The sequence below is a fragment of the Haematobia irritans genome, chromosome 4 (genome assembly GCF_050003625.1).
Source record: "Haematobia irritans isolate KBUSLIRL chromosome 4, ASM5000362v1, whole genome shotgun sequence".
In the NCBI taxonomy this organism is placed as follows: Eukaryota; Metazoa; Arthropoda; class Insecta; order Diptera; family Muscidae; genus Haematobia; species Haematobia irritans.
Genome location: NC_134400.1, coordinates 47,396,113 through 47,421,454, shown reverse-complemented (window position 1 = coordinate 47,421,454; position 25,342 = coordinate 47,396,113). Strand labels below are relative to the sequence as shown.

Sequence of the window (25,342 nt, the reverse complement as noted above, 5' to 3'; positions counted from 1 at the left end):
TATACGATCCACTGTAAACCCGGAACTTTAAAGGAATTCCTTGGTAAATTGTTAGCCAGTTTGAAAAATTTAAAAATAATCTCATGAGTGATTTGAAATCAATTAAAGTGCAAATAGATTTGTGCGGTGGGTAAAAAACACTCACACAGACACACATACAAAGACGTACAGCATCATCAACAACAATGGCTACATGAATACGAAAGAGTCCAACGTGATATTGCCGCAACCGGCAGTGAAAGGTTCATTGTCGCCTTGACTTTAAAGAAGCAAAGATGCAAAAATTCGATTTTCGTGTGCTCAAGTGAAATTTTCAAATTCGTTGATTTTCTTCAACATTAATTGTGTATGTCAAAGTTTGGATTTCTTTTCTTCTCCTTTTCGTTGAGAAGAAACGATAGAAATTCTTTTTTCTTTTACTGGTGATTAAAAAAAAAGAAAAAAATGGCACAGAAAAAGTTATTACCTCCATACCATATACCAGGGGTATTAGATGGAAATTTCAAATTGGTTTTGTGAAAGTGGTTAAACTCGTAGCATACAAGAAACTTGAAACAAATACAAGAAAAAAATTGCAATAATAATAATAATAATACAAAAAATTTCCTATGATATTTGGTTAAAAGCATTGCCATGCTAACCTCATATAAAGGCTACAAAAAAAAACAACAACAATTGATAAAAAATTGAAAAATAAGAAAACAAAAAATACAAAATCAAATTAAGTGTTTTTAAGTGTAAAAAAAAAAAATAATTCAACAACATTCAACACATAGTTTTATATTGTGGAATATTTTTCCCGGTTGCAGTGATAAAAAGCAACACCTTCGTAACATTAACGAACATTTTCAATAAAATTGAAATTTAGTAAACAACCTAGAATTTAATTCACAGAAAGAATAGAATCGCCTCAAACAAGTTTCAAGTTTTACTAAAATGTAATTTCAGGAAACAAGCCAGAATTAAAACAAGATTTTTGCGATTAAAAAGTTCCATGTGTTCTTTCCGAAAATAATATAATACTCTTCAAACATGTTGGAGACGATCATATTCCTTCGCTGCGTATATAAAATTAAAATAAGGATATAACAACTAAAAGTCAGTAACAACTAAAAGTCAGTGAAAAATCCAAACAAGTAAGGAAAGTCTAAAGTCGGGCGGGGGCGACTATATTATACGCCGCACCACTTTGTATATCCACATTTTCGATACTATATCAAATCCGTCAAATATTTTGGGTGCTATATATATAAAGGTTTTTGTCCCAAATACATACATTTAGATCTGACTTCATCTGAACAAAATTTATAATCTATAGACTTAAAATTTAAGTCGGCTAATGCCCTAGGATGGTACACTATGTTAGTAAAAAAATATGGAACACATTTTAATCTGAACCAATTTTGAGGCAACTTCGCAAAAATGTATTTATGATTTATCGGTCGATAGATATGTATTAGAAATAAAGGAAAATTTGAGTCACTTTTACAAGTTTTCGACTTAGCAGTGGCGATTTTATAAGGAAAATGTGGGTATTTTGGTCATTTTTGCCCAAGTCGGAAAAGCATATATATATGGAAGCTATATAGAAATCTAAACCGATTTCAACCAAATTTGACATGCATACTTGATATTTAAATTCTACTCACTGTGCAAAATTTCACGTAAATCGGACAACAACTTTGAACTCTGTGGTCATATGACGGATAATCCGGCGAAAGATATATATGGGAGCTATATCTAAATCTGAACCGATTTCAATAAAATTTAGCACACTTGACTGCACTACTAACATAGTGCAAAATTTCAACCAAATTGGGCTAAAACTCTGGCTTCAATGGGCTAAAACTCTGGCTTCTGACCCAAAACAGGAACTTGTGGCAAATTTGAAGGCGATTGGACTTAAACTGCGACCTAGACCTTGATCACAAAAATGTGTTCCCAGACAGACGGACGGACGGACAGACGGACATGGCTATATCGACTCAGGAGCCCACCCTGAGCATTTTTGCCAAAGACACCATGTGTCTATCTCGTCTCCTTCTGGGTGTTGCAAACATATGCACTAACTTCCCAGCAAACAAAGCGTCGCCAAAAAAGTAATGAAAATGTTATTTTTGGATCCGGAAGTGGTGCAAAATTGACGCAGAAGCGATGCATTTAACATGGGCTTGTCATAGGACGGAAGTCCTCCATTTCAACAGGCGTTGCACTAAATTTGCATCACTTCTTTAGGTGTGATCCGAATCCAATGTTTTGGATGTAAATTAAAAAATTCTGTGATAATTTGTCAAATAAATAATTTTTATAATTTTTTATAATTTTTAATGGATTCTAACGCTTGTCGGAAACGTTTAACCTCAAATATTTTCAAAAATTCACAATTTTTTCAGATTGGATTTAGCATTTTTTTTCGACAAACTTTAAATGATTTGTACCATTTTATGAATTCTTACTCTGTTTTTAACCTATTTGAAACAAAAAAAAATAAAATTATCTATTAAAAGTATGAAAAAACCAAGTTATAAAAAATTGAATTAAAAGAACTTCCTAAGTAGTTAAAATAAAGAACATCATTGGGAATGTATCTTCTGGAAGTGCTTTTAAAGTTGTGCCTTTGGAAGAACTTCCAAATTTTTTTGCTGGGTTATAATAACCTGTTCCACAGTGTGGCGCAGGGTATAATTATCAATGTGCATGAAGATAAATTCGAATTCAAATTTGCAGCAAAGAACTTAACCGAAGCACGAACCAGCACCTTAAACATGCATTTAAAATTGGAATTTGCATTTTTTACAAAGGTGCCGCTTCTTTAAAATAAAGACTTTTGTCCTTAATATTTTGTAAATTTAGGTTGCGTAATCTTTAATATAGCATTTTTTATACCCTCCACCATAGGATCGGGGGTAATTAACTTTGTCATTGCGTTTGTAACACATCGAAATATTGCTCTAAGACCCCATAAGGTATATATATTCTAGCTAGTGTTGAAATTCTGAGTCGATCTAAGCATGTCCGTCCGTCCGTCTGTTGAAATCACGCTAACTTCCGAACGAAACAAGCTATCGACTTGAAACTTCGCACAAGTAGTTGTTATTGATGTAGGTCGGATGGTATTGCAAATGGGCCATATCGGTCCACTTTTACGTATATTTAGCCCCCATATAAACGGACCCCCAAATTTGGCTTGCGGATCCTCTAAGAGAAGCAAATTTCATCCGATCCGGCTGAAATTTGGTACATGGTGTTATTATATGGTCTCTAAGAACCATGCAAAAATTGGTCCACATCGGTCCATAATTATATATAGCCCCCATATGAACTGATCCCCCGATTTGGCTTGCGGTCTAAGAGAAGCAAATTTCATCCGATCCGGCTGAAATTTGGTACGTGGTGTTTGGCTTGCGGAGCCTCTAAGAGAAGCAAATTTCATCCGATCCGGTTGAAACTGGGTACGTTGTGTAAGTATATGGTCTCTAACAACCATGCAAAAATGTATCCATATCGGTCCATAATTATATATAGTCCCATATAAGCCGATCCCCAGATTTGACCTCCGAACACGTTTGCCACTCGAACAAAAAATAATCTACCAAAATTTGGAGTAAATTCCACCAAAAAACTACCGAACAACAAAATCTTCTATAGAAAATTTTGGCAAAATTTTATTTCCATAGAAAATTTTGGAAAAATTTTATTTCCATAGAAAATTTTGCCTGCGAAAACTCTTGGAGGAGCAAAATTCCACCGATTCGGTTGAAATTTGGTACATTGTGCTAGTATGGACCATGCCAAAATTGGTCCACATTGGTCTGTAGTTACATATAGCCCCTGGATAAACCGATCCCCAATCACACAAAAATTTGTTTATATCGGTTCATAAGCATATATCCCCCATATTTCAATTCTGGCTCTCTAATTACCGCGCAAATGTTCATATCGGTTCGTAATTATTTGTAGACTTTTCCTATATATACCGGTCAAGAACTGAACTATATATGTGTTTAACCGGCCTTGTTTTGTCTAATATATATCCCGTATGGACTAACATACAATTTAGAAGACGATGTTAAGACGGTTTAAGATATCTCGGCAAGTGTTACCGAAACCCACGTAATTCGATTGTGGATGACAGTCTTTAATAGAAGTTTCTACGCAATCCATGGTGGAGGGTACATAAGATTCGGCCTGGCCGAACTTACGGCCGTATATACTTGTTTATATTTTATATTCAAAGATTCAATATATCAGTTAATTAATTTAAAGATCATTTCTTTAATGTATAAATGTGTTTCATTGTTTTAAGAAAAGTGTCTTTGTGGTAAACACATATGACTTTAACGGAGAAATGTTAATTTTAAAATTTCCTGTCCTAAATGTAAAGGAAATTTTTTTCAAAGCAAAGATTATGAACTCTCTTTTTACTAAAATTTATTTATGTATCGTAAAATTAAAAAAAAAATACTTAACATTTTCAGAGTACACTAAAAAATGCTTTTATGAAGAACGAAATTTTAGACAATGGAAGTTTTCTTTTTACGCCAAAAACTCTTCTATCCGGAGGATAATAGCTTTTCCTTGTGTGTAAATACAATCATAATAAGTTAACTTGGATCCCAAGATTTTTGACATTATCTCAAGAAATTTTTAGAGTGCTATAAACTTAGGTTCTATAAAGTTAAAATTAGGAAAAAAATCTCATACACGCAAAAAAATAATTCTTTCCTTCCAAACGAAATTTTAGACAAACAAAGTTCGTTTCTCATGTAATACGCTGTAATACCAACAATGTAGAAGAAATTATACGATTTTATAAATTTTTAAAATTTCTTTACCTTTCGCCTGGACGAGAATCGAACCGCGGACCATGCACTTTGTAAGCCAACACACTAACCACTGAGCTATGTACCTGTTATGGTCATCAATAGATAAATATCCATATAAGTTATATTTATATAGCGTAGCTTGCGGCGCCCACGAACCGAATAAACAAAGTTTATTTAACAGAAACAAACATTTAGTTTGGCACCGTGGAGCAGTGGTTGCTACGTCCGACTTGCATGCCAAGGGTCGTGGGTTCGATCCCTGATGCGACCAAAGTTTTTTTTTGGTTTTTTGTTTAATATATTCCAGATATGTTCGGAAGATTCCGAAAAAAATGTTCAACATTGCATTGTAGTATATTAAATGTTGAACTGTTAAATGTGCCTTATTAAAGACCTAAAGTCAGAAAAGAACAATGTTTGATATAAACGAAATGGACTGTGTTGTTTAAAAAATAACTTTTTTTATTGAAATAATAAAAATTTTGTAACAAACGAATTTTTTTGGTGATAAAAGTTTAAAATTTTCGAAGCAATTCAAAAAACTCTAACAAAAGAAAACCGTTTCCGGTACACGTTTTCCAAACGTTTTTTTTCTTTGTGTGTATGTATTAAATCATACTTCATAGTAAAAATGTTTTATTAATTAAAACAATTTATACCAAACATGCTCAAAATTAATCTTAGCTTGTTTGGAGCTTTTTGTTTTATTTTTTATGATTCATTTTGCATACGCGAATATTCCTAAATTTTAGGACACGCAACGTACAAAATAACAAGGGCAAAAGATAAAAGAGCTTCACAAATCGGCTAATAGTTATTTTGAAGATTTTTTGGTTTAACATTTTTTTTCGTTTTTTGAAATTAAAAAACATTTTTTAGTGCAGAATACAGCGCTTCATTCTACACATATAAGATGTACAACGTACTTAAAATATGTAAATAATGGTGGTGCTGAAATTAGCGCAGCTGAGTTGCACTAGGTTAAGCGAGTGCTTCGTCTCTTGCTTACAAGGTTGCACTCCTGTAAAGAAGAGTTGTTTGTGTATTTTATCACGACTTCTTACGATCTATGGGACAAGATACGATTTCATGCTATCCACATATATGAAAGAAGCGCATTGAAATGCGACATTTCTTTATAAATTCATCGATAAATTTCTTGCAAGGCTAAGTAGCTTCCTAAAAAACGTCTTTTTAAAGAAGCAGCATCTTTGGCTCGGAACCAATACCTAAATCTTTAAGGGAAGGTCAAAATCTTTGATTGAATGTACAATCTTTTAATATTATTTTTTGTTACAACACCCAAAGAAAAATACTTTCCTTGGGAACGAATATTTAGACAAACGAAATTCCCTTTTGTAATAAAGTATTTTTTTTAAGACCAAGTAAACCCGAATTTGTGACAAGTGTTGGAACGATTTTACCTAATGATTTTTTGTAGACTGAGCAAATCGAAACCTCTTCATATAAATGAAGTCGTTTTACTCTTATAATAGTCTCTACACACCGAAAAATATGTATGTGGCATTAAATATTACGCAACCTAAATTTTAGTATGGGTAATTTACCCAATATTAAAGACAAATTTCTTTAAAATAATGAAATTTTAATTAAAAAAAGTTTATAATCAATTTTTCCAAAAAAAGAAATATTTATATTTTGGAAATTTGCGTTCCTCCATTAAAGTCGTATGTCTTTGATCTAAGGCCAAATTTTTTTAAAGTTAAGAAGCACATTTTGATTTTAAGATATTGTCCTTAAATTAACTGAAATATTGAATCTTTAGATTTAAGATAAAAAGGCTTCAATTATAGGCTGGAAGTTATTTTGAGGATTTTGCACATTTATTTAAAAAATTTGTATGGAAAACATTTCTTACTTTGAAGTATCCGTTATAATTTTGTTGAACTGGTATTTGTTTGTACGTGAATAGCTTAATTAATATACCGGGAAAAGATAATGAAAATTCGATACATGAGATCTTTATTCCAAATTCACTCGGAAACAATACCATTAAAGGAAGGTCAAAATCTTTGGATCCAAGTAAACTTTTTGTTTTTTGAGTGCATGAAAGAAAATTTTGTTGGACTAAGGTCAACTTGGCTCCAATAATTCTAAATAATTCTTCAAAATTAATGAAATCGTTTTCAAATTTGTTGACTTTTTGTAAAAAAATACAAGATCTCTTTCAACACTTTAGTTTAAAGCCTTTTTTGCTTGAAACATAGCACATAGCACATCATATTTTGCAAGAATTTTCGATAACGCCACAAGTCTTATATATTTAGTAAAATGAAGTATTAATTATGAATCCTATGATGGCGTGTATAAACCATTATTTCAATTAGAAGTAAACAAGTATTAACATTAGAAAGGCGGATGCAAAAAAAAAAAACAAAAACAATAATTAGCTCCAAATTATAAATAAAATAAAAAAAATCTAGAAATATAACGTATGGAAATCTATTAAACATATTTTATCTAACCACTCTTTAAAAGATAAAAATGTAAAAGTTCAAAAAATATTGAAAAAACAATCAAATAAGTTAAAACATAATTTTCCATTTCCAGCTATCAAAATAAAAAGAAAATCCTAAAAAAATCAAGCAATACAAGTTTATGCTAAACCAAAAGTGTTAGATACAAAAAAGTTATAAAACCTTATTGAAAAAATCAACAACATTCATTCAATCAAACCGTATTCATATGTGGGCTACTTGTACATCACTCGTACACACAAGGAAGTATTGAAAAGGCTGAATAAATTTTTCCTTAGCCATCTGATAAGCAACAAATTAATTTAACCCAGACAACCATCATCAGCCTACCAAGGTAGCGAATTTCCAGTTAACACGCATTACATGGAATTATCTATGGATGTTATATTACCATCCATAAAGCAAGCACGTTAAACTAGCTGCCATTAAAAAATTCCATCGACATTTTATTTTGGAAAATTGCACATTTGACAAAGTGAAAATTCCCGATTTTCGTTATTAATAAAGGGTAAGTAAAGTTGTAAATGATTTAAATTTATTTAAGATTTTATTTTATTATATAATATTTGTTGTTTTTTTTTGTTAATTTGAAAATTATATCTTTTGATAAATATTTTTAAATGGCATTCCTCTGAATATACATTGTTAGTATAGGGTGTCCAAATAACTGCCCAGCAAAAAAAAATTGGAAGTTCTTCCAAAGGCACAACTTTAAAAGCACTTCCAAAAGATGCACTCCCAATGATGTTCTTTATTTAAACTACCCAGGAAGTTCTTTTAATTCAATTTTTTTGTAACTTGGGTTTTTCATACTTTAATGGGTAATTTTAACTTTTTTTTGTTTCAAATAGGTTAAAAACAGAGTAAGAATTCATCAAATGATAGAAATCATTTAAATTTTGTCGAAAAAAATGCTAAATCCAATCTGAAAAAATTGTGAATTTTTGAAAATATTTGAGGTGAAACGTTTCCGACAGACGTAAAAATCTGTTAAAAATTATAAAAAATTATGAAAATTATTTATTTGATAAAATATCACAGAATTTTTAAATTTACATCCAAAACATTGAGTTTGGAGCACACCTAAAGAAGTGATGCAAATTCAGTGCAACAGCTGTAGAAATGGAGAACTTCCGTCCTATGACAAGCCCATGTCAAATTCATCGCTTCTGCGTCAATTTTGCACCACTTCCGGATCCAAAAAGAACATTTTCATTACTTTTTTGGCGACTCTTTTTTCGCTGGGTGATTAAAACCGAAAAAATTAAAAAATCAATGCAAACGAATAAAATTCATACACTTTCCTTAATTTGATGATGCTGTTGAAGAATGTACTCTTTTCAGTTTGGAGAGTACGTGGATACTGATATACTATTAATTGAATTGGGGAAAAAATTAAGAAAGTATCTTTATTTCGATGAAAATTCTTCATTTGATGAATTTCCATCAACATCGACAATTTTGAAACAAATTCATATTTTTATACCCTCCACCATAGGATGGGGGGTATATTAACTTTGTCATTCCGTTTGTAACACATCGAAATATTGCTCTAAGACCCCATAAAGTTGAAATCAGTTGATACGTGGTGTTAATGTATGGCCTCAAATACCCATGCAAATTTGTTCGAAATTGGTCCATAATTATATATAGCCCCCATATAACCGATCCCCAGATTTGACCTTCGGAGCCCCTTGGAAGAGCAAAATTCATCCGATTCGGTTGAAATTTGGTACATGATGTTAGTATATGGTATCCAACAACCATGCGAGAATTGGTTCATGTCAGTTCATAATTATATATAGCTCCCATATATACCGATCCCCAGATTTGACCTCCGGTGCCTTTTGGAGAAGCAAAATTCATCCGATCTGGTTGAAATTTGGTACGCGGTTTTACTATATGATATTTAACAATCATGCCAAAAGTGGTCCATATCAGTCCATAATCATATATAACCCCCATATAAACCGATCCCGAGATTTGGTTTTGGAACCTCTTGGATGAGCAAATTTCATCCGAGTCAGTTGAAATTTGGTACATTGTGCTAGTATATGGCCGTTAACAACCATCCCTAACTAGGTCCATATCGGTCTATAGTTATATATAGCCCTCAGATAAATCGATCCCCAATCACACAAAAATTGGTCCATATCAAGTTCATAATTGTATATAGCCCCCATATAAGCGTCACCCATATATCAATTTTGGCTCCCTACGTACCGTGCAAAAGTCCATATCGATTCGTAATTATTTGTAGACTTACACACATTTTTGTCTAATATATACCACGTATGGACTAACTCACAATTTAGAAAACGATTTAAGATTCCACAACCCAAGTAATTCGATTGTGTATAACAGTCTTTCGTAGAAGTTTCTATGCAATCCATGGTGGAGGGTACATAAGATTCGGCCTGGCCGAACTTACGGCCGTTTATACTTGTTTTTTTTTTTTAATTTTATGAAACTTTCATTAATTTTGATGAATGTTTAAGAGCATTTTTTAGTTTTGTAGAACATTTCATTGAGTGCTGGGAAATTTAAGAAATGTGATGTGAGAAATTTTACAAATTGAAGAAATGTTCATACATTCTACGAAAAAAAACAAATGATTATTTTTTGTGAAACATTTCATCGAGTTCTATTAAATATTTCAAAATACATAATGAAGCAGACATACTCAAAACAAGTATATACAGTAGTAAGTTCGGCCGGGCCGAATCTTAAGTAACCACCACCATAAATCGAATATAATAGTTTCCTTTGAAAATTTCAGGAGAGTTTGATGACAGATATGTTCCCAAGCAGATCAGTTCAACCAGTACGCTTCCCACAGATAAATGTAAAGATTTTACCTATGAAGACTAGATCAGATTCTGAATTTATAAGAACCATTTTTTGTTTGAGTTTTAGACGAATCATAAACATCTCTTTTAAGTGTGCAAGAAAATGAGGAAATAACAACGCCTTGGTTTGAAATCTAAAATCTGTGGATTTTCATCCCAATTACGAGAAGTAAAATCTGGAAATTTTGCATTCAGTGTCAAGCAATTTTCATGATCAGTGCGCTTTCGATGCCCTCAATAAGTGCTATACCAAAACATGGACCGATAGGCACCATTTTCGGTACACTTTTTGATGGTCCTAAAATACCTCTAGATTTCCAATTTCAGACAAAATGGATAAAAATTACAGTTTTTATAAGCCCAAGACCCCAAATCGGGAGGTCGGTTTATATGGAGACTATATCAAAATTTGGACCGATATAGCCCATCTTCAAACTCGACCTGCCTGCAAACAAAAGACGAATCTGTGCCAAATTTCAGGACGATAGCGCCATTATTGAAGGCTGTACCGTGATTACAACAGACATATAGACGGACATGCTTCGGACATAAAGGGTGATACGGTCAAAATTTGGTCAATATAAACTTTACGTATTTCTTTAAATTTTGCATTTAAAAAACCTGAACACCCCTCATTTTGAAGGTGTGTGTGTAGAATGTTGCTCCTATTTTGATTTTGGAATTCACTCTTCAGTTGTCAAAATGCCGTCCAAGCAAGAGGAGCAGCGTATCAAAATTTTGCTCGCGCATCGCGAAAATCCGAGCTACTCTCACGCAAAGCTGGCAAAATCGCTAAAAGTTGCCAAATCAACCGTTACAAATGTAATTAAAGTGTTTGGGGAACGTTTGTCGACAGCCAGGAAGTCTGGATCGGGGGGAAATCGAAAACCGGAAGCCGCTGAGACGACAAAGAGAGTTGCCGGTATTTTTAAGCGAAACCCTAACCTCTCTCTCCGAGATGCCGCAAATAAGCTGGGTGTATCGTCTACAACCGTGCATCGAGCCAAAAAACGAGCCGGACTATCGACTTACAAGAAAGTAGTGACTCCAAATCGCGATGATAAACAAAATACGATGGCCAAAGCGCGATCCCGGAGGCTGTACACGACGATGCTGACGAAGTTTGACTGCGTGGTAATGGACGACGAAACCTACGTCAAAGCCGACTACAAGCAGCTTCCGGGACAGGAGTTTTATACGGCAAAAGGAAGGGGAAAGGTAGCAGATACTTTCAAGCACATAAAACTGTCAAAGTTCGCAAAGAAATATCTGGTTTGGCAAGCCATCTGCACGTGTGGCTTGAAAAGCAGCATTTTCATAGCTTCCGGGACTGTCAACCAAGAAATTTACGTGAAAGAGTGTTTGAATAAACGTCTGCTGCCTTTCCTGAAGAAACACGGTTGTTCCGTACTGTTTTGGCCGGATTTGGCATCTTGCCATTACGGAAAAAAGGCCATGGAGTGGTACGCCGCCAACCACGTGCAGGTGGTTCCCAAGGGCAAGAACCCTCCCAACACGCCAGAGCTCCGCCCAATTGAGAAATACTGGGCTATTGTCAAGCGGAACCTAAAGAAGACCAAAAAACTGCTAAGGACAAGCAGTAGTTCAAGGCAAACTGGCTTTCTGCGGCGAAGAAGGTGGACAAGGTGGCTGTACAAAATATGATGGCAGGTGTCAAGTGTGAGGCCCGGCAATTCGGATTTGGAAAAGCGAAAGCCTAACTGAATATTTTTCCTGAATTTGATACTAATTGAACTTGAAAAAGAAATTTAATTTGCCTATAATTTATGGAATTATTATGTTTTGAGAAAATTTGGGGCGCTAATGCGCCCCCTTTTTTGAACTTTATTTTAGTTCATAAAAATTACTTGATTTTAGGTAAATTGTGTCCAATGTGAGAAATGTTTCTCACCTTTTCTCAACTTTAGTGACGTAAATTAAAAATAAGAAAACAGTACAAATATAGTGCACAATTTTACTAAAAAAAATAAAATAATTCATGTTTTCCTAAAATGGACGAAGTTGGCTTTAATTGAGTTCATTTAACAATTTTTAAATCCATTTTTTTTCTTCGACATATGAAATTTTCTTAAACAACAGAAAAAAAATTATTATTTTTAATAAATGTTCTTCAATTTGATAAAAAGTATTAACTTATTTGTAATAAGGTACAATAAGAAAACTATTTTAGTTAAAATTTTCTAAAATAAACCTACATTTTCTTTCATTGTGGTCTTGGGTGAAGTAATTCATAAATTTATTTTAATTTGATTAAGCTTTCGTTAATTTTGTTGAACGTTTCAGTGTCTTGTTTCAGTTTTGATGAACATTTTATTGAATGCTGGGAAATTTAAGAAATGTTTATCAAAATCGAGAAAACACCATATACTGTAAAGTCGTATGTATATGGTGTTTTCTAGATATTGATGATCTATGAATATTTTTAACTAATTAAAGAAATTTTCATACCGTCTATGAAATGAATTATTTCATAATAAATTATAAGGCTGACAAAAACTCTGAAGACTTTGTCATTCGGTTTGTTACATATCGAAATATTGGTCTCAGACCCCATAAAGTATATATATTCTAGGCCGTGATGAAACTCTGAGTCGATCTAGCGATGTCCGTCCGTCTGTTGAAATCACGCTAACTTCAACAAAACAAACTATCGACTTGAAACTTGGTATACGTAGTTGTTATTGATGTTGGTCTGGTGGTATTGCAAATGGGCCCACCCCCAGATTTGTCTGCAGAGCCTCTTTGAAGAGAAAATTGTTGTTAGTATATGCTACAACCATCCAAAAATTGGTCCATACCAATCCACAATTGTAAAATATATGTAGCTCCCATATAAACCGACCCCCAAGATTTAACTTCTAAAGCTTCATGAAGGAACAAATTTCATCTGATCCAGTTCAAATGTGACCCTCTTTACTTATCGACTGCTACACTAATAGAAAAAGTTTTCTATTAAAAGTCAGCCAATGAAACAAATTCGTTAATGCAACGAATTTTTTCGTTAATATAACGAATTTTCTGCAAATCAGCGTAACGTTTCATACTATTAACGAATATTTTAATTGTATTAATGAAAACGTTTCGTTATATCAATGAACATTTTTCGTTGGATGACTTTTAATGAAATTTTCTTTGTGTGTATATATAAAACATCTATCTTATTTCATCTTAAGTTATACGTAACTCCCATAGTGCAGATTTGTGAGTGATCATTAATTTTGCTTAGATTCCGTCATTGATTTTATTCTCCTAACAATTTTTTCACTTACAAAAATATATATTTCATTCATTCTTGACATTTAATTAAAAAAAACTTGTTTTGCGTTATGAAAACGTGACTCATAAACATAGTTGCCGGATAATATAATATGGTGTCAACTATGACCATATCTTGAAGCTATGATAAAACAATTGAATATAAATTTTAGAGAGATGTGTATGTCATATAGAATTGTTTTGTTTGAAAATATTAATTCATAAATTGAAATGGCAAAATGTGTTGAAGAAATCTAAGTTTTAGAATCCATTGGCTTTTGCCCGGTGTGACCACCTTTAATTTGATCAAAAATCGAATTGCAAGCTACACGAATTTTATCTACCAGTGGTTTCTTGACCCATTCCATTACAATGACTTTATTCATCGTATTCGTAGTTAAATATTTTTTAGTCTTTGAAATTGCTCATTTAGAAAAGTTGCTTGGCATCTGGCAATTGAACAGCGACTGTGTGGACGAAATGAAGTGTCAAAGATGATTTGTTTTATTTCTTGAATGCCAATTGAAAAGATGGTTTTTGGCGGTAAAAAGTTCTACATTACATTCCCCTTTCGACTTTTTCGAAATTTTGTTTTTTATTTCAAAAAGTTAGGTTAGGCTAGGTACAATGACACCCCGTTATTTCAGACCATTGTGAATAGTTGTAAAAATCTCTCTTATCACTCAGCGCTGCCCGATTCCATGCTTAGGTTGAATCTGAATTTTCTCCAAATTTGACATTCGAGTTAGAGATTATTGTTAAGTTGACTTTTGACGTCACTACAAAATTGTGATGTGTATAAAAAGATTTACGATTTTTGTCACTATCAATTGGTGATTAAACGATTTAGACTAAAATAATAAGTCGATATGAACCAATTCGCAAAAAATCACATGCCAATAAGTCGAATTTGAAGATTCACGCAAAGAAAAAAAAAACGTTTGGAAAACGTGTACCGAAAACGTTTTTCTTTTGTTAGAGTTTGCTTCGAAAATTTTAAACTTTTATCACCAAAAAAAATTCGTTTGTTACAATTTTTTTATTTTTTCAATAAAAAAAGTTATTTTTGAAACAACAACACAGTCAATTTCTTTTATATCAAACACTGTTCTTTTCTGACTTTTGGTCTTTAATAAGACACATTTTACAGTTCAAAATTTAATATAGTACAATGTAATGTTGAACATTTTTTCGGAATCTTCCGAACATATCTGGAATATATGTACAAAAAAAGCAAAAAAAAAAAAACGTTGGTCGAAGCAGGGATCGAACCCACGACCCTTGGCATGCAAGTCAGACGTTGCAACCAATGCTCCACGGTGCCAAACTAAATGTTTGTTTCTGTTAAATAAACTTTATTTTTTCGGTTCGTGGGCGCCGCAAGCTATGCTATATAAATATAACTTATATGGATAATTATCTATTGATGACCATAACAGGTACATAGCTCAGTGGTTAGTGTGTTGGCTTACAAAGTGCATGGTCCGCGGTTCGATTCTCCGTCCAGGCGAAAGGTAAAAAAAATTTTAAAAATTTATAAAATCGTATAATTTCTTCTACATTGTTGGTATTACAGGAAGAACTAAAAAACCTCGTGGATGTGAGGGAAAATGCAATTAGCAAGAAAACAATGTGTGTTTTTTTTGAGTTAGTCTTTATGAAATTGTATTTACATCCAGGAAAAGAATAAACGTTTATCACAAAAAGTATATACTTTTCTTCCAAATACACTTCCTTACAGCGAAAAGCAAATGAGAAACGAACTTTGTTTGTCTAAAGTTTCGTTTGGGAGGAAAGAATTATTTTTTTGCGTGTAACAGAATGTCGGTTTCGAAACACTTTTGCTACTCTGAATGGGGTATCTCCCAAAGATTCATTCTGAATGTAGAAAAATGTTGACCACTCATTTTATTTTTTTGCGTACGGGATTAAAAAGAAGTGATTCAGTGCCAAATCGGATTATATGGCGGATGACTCATTAGTTAACTGGATGTGCTGAAAAATGCATTTGTTTGAGCTGATCTGTGAGTGCTCGCACTGTCGTGGTGAAGAGTGGCCAGTCTTCGGCGTTTGGTTTTCCTGATGTCTCGGCATACAACTGGAAACTAAATGGTTGAGTACCCCTTAGAATTGACTGTTCTGTGTTGTTCTAGTGGTACAATTGCGACATGTCAAGTTTTTCCGAAAAAACAGGCGATCATTTGCTTGGAAGCGCTTCATGTGCGAGTAACTTACGTTGGATTTGGCTCATCTTGAAACACCCAAACAGTCGACTGCTGTTTACTCTCGTGCCCTCATATGCACATGAGGACACGATGAGCGATTGACAAAAGGTTGTCTCAATTCACGATAGGTCACATGGCGATCTTGCAATATCAGTTGGCACACAGCATCAATGGTATCCGGAACAACAACTGATTTTGGAAGACCTCGGTTGAATGCACCATACTTCCGATAAACACTGGTCCTTGACGGAGTTTTATCGCCTAAAATTGAATTAAGTTAATCAATGCACTGTTATTGAGTTAATCCAGGTCGAAGACAGTAAAATCCGATGTTGCCACTAAAAATTTGATGTTGGGATCTTGAGGACAAGATTTTTCTTTTGTTCAAAATAAAACAACATCTAACATGTTGTGGAATTCGACAGAAATGTTTTCCTCAGAATCATTGTAATCTTCATGAAAACTTGTTTTTCGTCAGTGTTTTTTCGAGTGTAAATCGGGCGACAGCTTTATATGGGAGCTATATCTAAATCAGAACCGATTCCAACCAAATTTGGCACGCATAGCAACAATGCTAATTCTACTCCCTGTGCAAAATTTCAATTAAATCGGAGTAAAAGATTGGCCACTGTGGTCATATGAGTGTAAATCGGGCGAACGATATATATGGGAGCTATATCTAAATCTGAACCGATTTCAATAAAATTTGGCACACTTGACTACACTACTAATTGTACTCCTAGTGCAAAATTTCAACCAAATTGGGGAAAAACTCTGGCTTCTGGGACCGTATTAGTCCATGTCTGGCGAAAGATATGTATCTAAATCTGAACCGATTTCAATAAAATTTGGCACACTTGACTATAGTACTAATTGTTCTTCTTGTGCAAAATTTTAAGCAAATTAGGGTAAAACTCTGGCTTCTGGAGCCATATAAGTCCATATCGGGCGAAATAACAGGTTGGCTGATAAGTCCCCGGTCTGACACATAGATGGCGTCGCTAGTATTAAATGCATATTATTTTTATATAGTACCAACCTTCAAATGATTCGTGTCAAAATTTGACGTCTGTAAGTCAATTAGTTTGTGAGATAGAGCGTCTTTTGTGAAGCAAAAAAAAATGGAAAAAAAGGAATTTCGTGTTTTGATAAAATACTGTTTTCTGAAGGGGAAAATACGGTGGAAGCAAAAACTTAGCTTGATAATGAGTTTCCGGACTCTGCCCCAGGGAAATCAACAATAATTGATTGGTATGCAAAATTCAAGAGTGGTGAAATGAGCACGGAGGACGGTGAACGCAGTGGATGCCCGAAAGAGGTGGTTACCGACGAAAACATCAATCCACAAAATGATTTTGAATGACCGTAAAATTAAGTTGATAGAGATAGCAGAGGCCTTAAAGATATCAAAGGAACGTGTTGGTCATATCATTCATCAATATTTGGATATGCGGATTCATCAATATTTGGATATGGGTGCCGCGCGAGCTCACATTTGACAAAAAACAACAACGTGTTGATGATTCTGAGCGGTGTTTGCAGCTGTTAACTCGTAATACACCCGAGTTTTTCCGTCGATATGTGACAATGGATGAAACATGGCTCCATCACTACACTCCTGAGTCCAATCGACAGTCGGCTGAGTGGACAGCGACCGGTGAACCGTCTCCGAAGCGTGGAAAGACTCAAAAGTCCGCTGGCAAAGTAATGGCCTCTGTTTTTTGGGATGCGCATGGAATAATTTTTACCGATTATCTTGAGAAGGGAAAAATCATCAACATTGACTATTATATGGCGTTATTAGAGCGTTTGAAGGTCGAAATCGCGGCAAAACGGCGCCATATGAAGAAGAAGAAAGTGTTGTTCCACAAAGAACGATGCCAAAATTCATGAATTAAGCTTCGAATTGCTTCCCCACCCACCGTATTCTCCAGATCTGGCCCCAGTGATTTTTCTTGTTCTCAGACCTCAAAGGGATCCTCGCACGGAAAAAATTGGCTGCAATGAAGGGGTGATCGCCGAAACTGAGGCCTATTTTGAGGCAAAACCGAAGGAGTACTACCAAAATGGTATCAAAAAATTGGAAGGTCGTTATAATCGTTGTATCGCTCTTGAAGGGAACTATGTTGAATAATAAAATAGATTGGAGACTTATCAGCCAACCTGTTATATATATATATATATATATATATATATATATATATATATATAAAGGGTGATTCTTTTGAGGTTAGGATTTTCATGCATTAGTATTTGACAGATCACGTGGGATTTCAGACATGGTGTCAAAGAGAAAGATGCTCAGTATGCTTTGACATTTCATCATGAATAGCCGAACGATCTGCCACAACGTCGAATTTTCAGTGAATGGGCCCTAGAAAAGTTGGCAGAAAATCCGCTTTTTTATCGACAAATTTTGTTCAGCGATGAGGCTCATTTCTGGTTGAATGGCTACGTAAATAAGCAAAATTGCCGCATTTGGAGTGAAGAGCAACCAGAAGCCGTTCAAGAACTGCCCATGCATCCCGAAAAATGCACTGTTTGGTGTGGTTTGTACGCTGGTGGAATCATTGGACCGTATTTTTTCAAAGATGCTGTTGGACGCAACGTTACGGTGAATGGCGATCGCTATCGTTCGATGCTAACAAACTTTTTGTTGCCAAAAATGGAAGAACTGAACTTGGTTGACATGTGGTTTCAACAAGATGGCGCTACATGCCACACAGCTCGCGATTCTATGGCCATTTTGAGGGAAAACTTCGGAGAACAATTCATCTCAAGAAATGGACCGGTAAGTTGGCCACCAAGATCATGCGATTTGACGCCTTTAGACTATTTTTTGTGGGGCTACGTCAAGTCTAAAGTCTACAGAAATAAGGCAGCAACTATTCCAGCTTTGGAAGACAACATTTCCGAAGAAATTCGGGCTATTCCGGCCGAAATGCTCGAAAAAGTTGCCCAAAATTGGACTTTCCGAATGGACCACCTAAGACGCAGCCGCGGTCAACATTTAAATGAAATTATCTTCAAAAAGTAAATGTCATGGACCAATCTAACGTTTCAAATAAAGAACCGATGAGATTTTGCAAATTTTATGCGTTTTTTTTAAAAAAAAAGTTATCAAGCTCTTAACAAATCACCCTTTATATATATATATATATATATATATATATATATATATATATATATATATATATATATATATATATATATATATATATATATATATATATATATATATATATATATATATATATATATATATATATATATATATATATATATATATATATATATATATATATATATATATATATATATATATATATATATATATATAAATATATATATATATATATATATATATATATATATATATAAATATATGGGAGCTATATCTAAATCTGAACCGATTTCTTCCAAAATCAATAGGGTTCTATTCTGACCCAAAACACATACTTCTGCCAAATTTAAAGTCGATTGGACTAAAACTGTGACCTAGACTTTGATTACAAAAATATGTTCACGGACAGCTATATCGACTCAGGAGCCCACCCTGAGCATTTTTGCCAAAGACACCATGTGGCTATCTCGTCTCCTTCTGGGTGTTGCAAACATATGCACTAACTTAAAATTCCCCTGTTACACAGTGTGGCGCAGGGTATAAAAATTGCGGATGTGTCTTTTTTGAACACCTGTTTCTATATGAAGGAGTTGCCAGATCTAAACAAAATTTAACATGTGTTCATAACAGAGATGGAAGTTTCCAAAACACTTAATTTTTTTCTGTTTATATCGCGCTTTTTGTGTTAGGCTAAGAAGTTTCCGAATTGCCCTCGTAAATGGCTGCGCTAAACCCATCAAGACCTATTTTTTCTGTACGTGTAAAGCATAAAGAGAATGCCATAAAAAGACTTCCATAAAAATGTTCACAGCTAACAGCGGAAATTTTCCGATTAGAATCTTTTCTTAGTTTATGGTCTATTCAAGAGCAATTTCACACAATAAACATACATCAGAATTATGAACCTAAGATCCTCTTTACGAAATTCTACCATGCCATCTTTATTAGCATAATTTAGTAATTTCCCTCAAGTATGTTCAAATTATAAAACAAAAATGTTTATTACCACAAAAACTTTATACATGCTCTTATTTTGATAGACATGGAGCCCTTTTTTTATATTTGGTCCGCCACCATTTTGTCTGTCAGCCACCACTTATGTGTGCCTCTGTGATGTATTTTGAACAACCTTGACATTGGTGTGTTCATTCGGTTTTGCGTTTATACCGGCTCTGCTATGCCTTATTTCGTTTAATGAATGACTTTGTGGAAGAGTGAATGAACAATGAGTCAAACAATAGCGCCTAACTCAGCCAAGTGAACAGGTGGCGAAGGTAGTTACTGAGAAGAATTCAACGTAGCATGAATTATTTCGTTGTTGCTTTTTTTCCACACATTTTGATGGTACTGAGGTACAACCACTCTGCAGTTCTCATAAATAGCTACTGCTGAAATTCCACCCATAGTAAACTCTAGTTTTGTTTGCATTGTGTGGCAAAGCGAATTGTGATTCTCATTACTCCGAAAAGTCGAAACAGTGGAATGCATTTGGCGAACACGCTCCATAGAAGGCTAAGACTGGACTCAAGACCTGACTACGAAGACGTGATCCCCATCGACTAATCGACGATAATAGCGCTGTCCTATGTTACATTTTTAGGCTGAATCGAACATGAATTTAAGCAAAACTTGAACTATATGGCACAGAACTCTAAACCAGTCATTGACTGTTGAAACTAGAGGTGTGCGCGTGAGTAAAATTTCACTCACACTCACAAACATTTACGAAGCAAAATGTTTATTCACGCACGCTCACCCACGATACGTGTGGTAGCCAATCACACTCACGCACATTCACGAAATGAAAACAAGTATTCACGCACGCTCACACACGAACTACTTTTAAAGACTCACGCTCACGCATGATTCACGATAATTCACGTGATTCACGAGACTCACGACATTTTCCAACCGGAAGTGAACAAAGGTAACGAAATTCAAAAATAGAATATAGTTCGAAAGTTAAATTAATTTCATTGAACATACGAGTAAGAATTAAATCTTAATTTTTTCGTGAGCGTGATTTTGTAGAAATTTCATTCACACACGACATATTTCTTTTAGTCCCATTCACGCACATTTTGCTTTGGTTTTTGCTCACGACTCACGTGATTAAAACGTGAATCACGCGTGTCACGAAAATTTCGTGTCACGCGCACACCTCTAGTAGAAACTATCTCATCGAGATGTCTGTGTAGTTCACCACAATTATTTGGTGAAATACTCAGCCATCTAGTTTAGACTTTTGGTGGATTTTTAAGATACAACCATGAGCACTGTTGAAATGCTCAACTATCTCATTGAGAAATTTGCGGCAATAATGACCGTGATTCCATAAATTTAATGAAGATTCTAATCTTTAATGACCGCCCAGCCATCGATAATTTATCATAGACTCAAATAATTTCCATTACCCATACTAGGGAAGTTTTCTATGCCACTTCCTGGGAAGTTTTCTATTCGACTTCGCTACCTAACTACTTAACTAATAGACCCTATATTCACCCACATATGCCATAAAACAGTCTGGGAAACACATCAAAAATCTTTTTTTGCTTTAGTATAAAGCTTTCTCTGCATTAAAATTTTCTTTCAAATTGAATATGCAATACATTTGTGTTTTTACTTAAATTTTATGCACATAAATTAATACGCAACAACATGAACATTAAACATTAATAATAATACTATGCCCTTTTGACATAATTGAAAAAAAAAACTGAAAAAAGGCAACTGACTCCAAGTCATGGATAAGATAGTCAACAAGTGTCGCTATTTAAATCTTAAGGAGGGGTATTTCTTTTCGCAATAGACCAACTTTACAAAAACTTAGTTGAAGCACCTTTGTTTTTTCTTTATGGTGGAAAATTGAAAATAATTTTATGCCTTTTGGTGTTGGCCAATTCGTTACACTTGCCATAAACTGGGTCAGTAAATGTAGTTGTCTGGCTAACATGCTGCAAAGGGGAGGAAGGGTACGGCAGGTAACTGCGTAACATAAAATGATGCAGACAATTTTTTTAATTTCATTTTATGATGCCAATGTGTTTTTTATTATCCAAAAGATACGAGGGCAAGCTTAAAATTTATCAAATAGGTAAATGGAAGACTTTAACTAATATTTGATTTGAAAATTGGTATAAATATGCTCCTACTTCTTATTTCTGAATTATTGAAGTTATTCCAGTTTAACGCTTCCCAGCAAAAAAGTGGAAGTTCTTCTAAAGGCACAACTTTAAAAGCGCTTCCAAAAATGTCCTCCCACAGAAGCTCTTTATTTTAGCTGCACAGGAAGTTTATTTGAGTCAATTTTTTATAACTTGTTTTTTGTTTTTCATATTTTTAATGGAAAATTTTAAAGTTTTTGTTTCAAAAAAAAAAAAGGTTAAAAATGGATTAAGAATTAATAAAATGGTAAAAATTATTTAAAGGCGTTTTCGTTTCGCAAAAAATATGTTGCCTTGGTGTTGCACTACTTTTCCCCTCATGGTATTTTCGCCCAAATGATAGTGTCATTCCAAAGTTATTATTAAATCATAACATTTTGAGGGATACATGATCCCAAATTTATGACAGTGTCCTTCGTGTGTGACAATCTATTACGAGAATGTTGCACCTTTTTTCCCAATCGAAATCACCATAAATTTTGCCGAAAAAGTGCTGAATCCATTCTAGCAAAATAGCGAAAATATTTGATGTCAAACGTTCCACACAAGCGTAAGAATGCATTAAAAATCATAAAAATTGTATACACTCCACCATAGGATGGGGGCTATATTAACTTTGTCATTCCGTTTGTAACACATCGAGACCCCATGAAGTACACACAAAAAAAATTCACGAACATTTTTCCAATTAAAATCTTAATTGAGTTTTAAAAAATATTCAATTAAATATTTAATTGAATCAACAAATTTTTTAGTCGAAATAAAAATCATCATGATGTAGGTCGGATGGTATTGCAAATGGTCCATATCGGTCCATTTTTACGTATAGCCCCCATATAAACGGACCCCCAAATTTGGCTTGCGGATCCTCTAAGAGAAGCAAATTTCATCCGATCCGGCTGAAATTTGGTACATGGTGTTAGTATATGGTCTCTAATGACCATGCAAAAATTGGTGCACATCGGTCCATAATTTTATATAGCCCCCATAAAACCGATCACCAGATTTGACCTCCGGAGCCTCTTGGAAGACCAAAATTCATCTGATTCAGTTGAAATTTGATACGTGGTGTTATTATATGGCCTCAAACACCCATGCAAAAATTGGTCGAAATTGGTCCATAATTATATATAGCCCCCCTATAAACCGATCACCAGATTTGACCTCCGGAGCCTCTTGGAAGACCAAAATTCATCTGATTCAGTTGAAATTTGGTACATGATGTTAGTATATGGTATCCAACAACCATGCGGGAATTGGTCGAAATTGGTCCATAATTATATATAGCCCCCCTATATACCGATCCCCAGATTTGACCTCCGGTGCCTTTTGGAGAAGCAAAATTCATCCGATCTGGTTGAAATTTGGTACGTGGTGGTAGAATATGATATTTAACAACCATGCATAAAGTGGTCCATATCAGTCCATAATCATATATAGTCCCATATAAACCTATCCCGAGATTTGGTTTTGGAGCCTCTTTGAGGAGCAAATTTCATCCGAGTCAGTTGAAATTTGGTACATTGTGCTAGTATATGGCCGTTAACAACCATGCCCAACTATTTCCATATCGGTCTATAGTTATATATAGCCCTCATATAAGTCCATCCCAATCACAAAAAAATTGTCCATATCAAATTCATAATTGTATTTATATAGCCCCCATATAAGCGACCCCCATATTTCATTTCTGGCTCTCTACGTATCGTGCAAAAAGTCCATATCGATTCGTAATTATTTGTAGACTTACCTATTTATAACTTTTATGTCTGATATATACCACGTATGCACACAAAAAAATTTTTTTCTGATTCAATCACGAAATTAATTGATCCAATTAATTTTTTAATTGAACTGTCTTCAATCACAGAAATGATAGTATCAATTAAAAAATTAATTGACAGTCAATTAAAAAATTAATTGATCCAATTAAATATTTAATTGATACTATTAATTTGTGTGATTGATTTTTATTTCAATTAAAAAATTTGTTGAATCAATTAAATTTTTAATTGAATATTTTTTAAAACTCAATTAAGATTTTAATTGGAAAAATGTTGGCCGAACTTACGGTCGTATATAGTTGTTTTTAAATTATTTATTTGTCAAAATATCACAAAATTTCTTAATTCACACTCAAAACACTGAATTCGCATCACACCTTAAGAAGTGATGCAAATTCAGTGTAACGGCTGTTAAAATGGTGGACATCCGTCGTTTGACAAGCCCATATTAAATTCATCTCTTCTGCGCCAATTTTGCAACACTTCCGGATCCAAAAAGAACGTTTTCACTACTTTTTTGGCGACGATTTCTTGCTGGGTTGTTATTAAAATTGGAATTTCCTCTTATTCCTTATTTTTGAATAGGGAAACTCATGATCCAATTCGATTTAGTTTTGATAAATTGTGAAAGGCAATCGGGCGCCAATAACACTAGTTTACACTGAAAATGTACATTTGATGAGAGGTGACTTTATGCATTTTGATGAGCTGAAGTCGAAAAAAAAATGTTAAAATTTTTTATGGTACAGTTTTTGAGATATTCCGTTATTTTTAGTTTTTCGCTCTTTTTTCACTAAAAAAATTATATCTCGAGATAGAAATGTCCGATTGTATCGCTTTTGTTGGTATTGAGATGACGAATAATCGTGTATACATGGATCTGTGATAAGTGGTTCAAATAATAAGGAGGCAAAAAGGAACATTTAAAAAAAAATCATGTTTTACAGTGACCCCTTTTCCGCCGGAAAAGTACAAGCCACTCCAGTTCCTTTTTATTTTGTTATTTGGAGAGCGAGAGAAACCAATACGGTATAATTTTGAGAAATTATATGGTTGTCGGGCGTCAAAAATAAAACAAAATAGCGTTGTGGTGTTGTGTGCCCTGTTACTCCTTGGTTTTAAATATCCACTAATACGGAAGCAGAGGAACGAATACAGTTCAAATTTGAGAAATTGTGAAAGGGGATCGGGCGCCACTAAAATAAAAATTGTGCTGTTAGGTTAGGTTATAGAAAATGAAACCAAATTCTTAGAAAGGGATTTGGTTTCCACTACTTTTTTTTTGGCGGATCTGCGATTTTAGCCACGAGAAAATTGAGACAGATTGCAGTTTAAAAGATAAGAGGGTGCCAAACAACAAGGAAAAACGTGAAACCATTGCAGAGTAGTGTCTAACGCTGTTTACACATTATCCGGGGCAGCTTCTGCGTTATTCGTGGACAGTTATCAAAACTGCACCCGGCGGACCGGTTCCGAAAAAGGTGAAAACTGTCCCATAGGGAAAAAAATAAGAGGGGTGTACTAAGCTAAATTATTGAGCCGATTTGACACCTAAATTGGAACCAAACAGCTTAAATGGCCATTGCTCTTTCG

At 34.1% G+C, this 25,342-nt stretch overlaps 1 protein-coding gene across 1 annotated transcript in view; it reads left to right on the top strand.

Annotated features, from left to right (window-relative positions):
• The window catches only part of bbg (PDZ domain-containing protein big bang), a 627,951-nt gene that overhangs the window by 18,173 nt on the left and 584,436 nt on the right, over nucleotides 1–25,342 (top strand). The window contains exon 2 of the mRNA XM_075305498.1: nucleotides 7,398–7,832. The gene's annotated coding sequence lies outside the window, so the exon portion shown is untranslated. The remainder of the gene's footprint in view (nucleotides 1–7,397; nucleotides 7,833–25,342) is intronic.